The sequence below is a fragment of the Octopus bimaculoides genome, chromosome 1 (genome assembly GCF_001194135.2).
Source record: "Octopus bimaculoides isolate UCB-OBI-ISO-001 chromosome 1, ASM119413v2, whole genome shotgun sequence".
Classification (NCBI taxonomy): domain Eukaryota; kingdom Metazoa; phylum Mollusca; class Cephalopoda; order Octopoda; family Octopodidae; genus Octopus; species Octopus bimaculoides.
Window position 1 is genome coordinate 57,101,072 of NC_068981.1, and position 972 is coordinate 57,102,043.

The window sequence follows — 972 nt, forward strand, 5'->3', positions numbered from 1 at the left end:
TATATATACATATATATGTATACTATTATATATATATATATATATATATATATATTATATATAGTATATATATTATATGTATATATATACGTGTATGTATGTCTATACTATTATATATACATATATATGTATACTATTATATATATATATATATATATATATATGCATACATACATATATGTATATACATACATATAAACACATATAAAAGCATACATATCTGTGTGTAAGTATTAATGTGTACCTGTCTAATAGTATAGATCCATGTATGTGTGTGTATATATATATATATATATATATATATATATATATATATATATATATATATATATATATATATATATATATAAATATATATATATACATGTGGATATATATATATACATGTGTGTGTGTATATATATGTAAATAGATAGATGCATAAATATATATATATATAAATATATTTACATAGATATATATATGAATATATACATATATATGCATATTGATATATATGTATACGCATTATATATATATATATATATATATACAGACACAGACATATCGGTGTGTATATATTTATATATAAACTTAAATGTATATGTATGCATATATATACAGATAGATAGTGAGAGAGAGAGAAAGAGAGAAATAGGTATATGATTATATACTATTCATATACATTTGTGTATGTGAATAATCATATATGTATATCAATAAAAGTATACATATGTATATATATATATATATATAAATGTATGTATATATATATATATATATATATATAAAAGATGAGAGATGTATACAAATCAAATTTTTATATATAAAAGATGGAGGTGAAAATAGCACAGAAGTAAGTCTAAGACATTTCAATTTAAGAAGGAATTTAATAAAAATGCTTTTAAAAATTATATAAAGAAAATATTACCAGGTTCAATGCATCTCATCTTATCAAATATCAGTAAAAATTCATAAAAATTTGAAGTAAAA

General features: G+C 17.0%; 1 protein-coding gene across 2 annotated transcripts in view; it reads left to right on the top strand.

Annotated features, from left to right (window-relative positions):
* Positions 1 to 972, top strand: part of LOC106881035 (zinc finger protein 423) — a 273,101-nt gene that overhangs the window by 8,405 nt on the left and 263,724 nt on the right. The window lies entirely within an intron of this gene.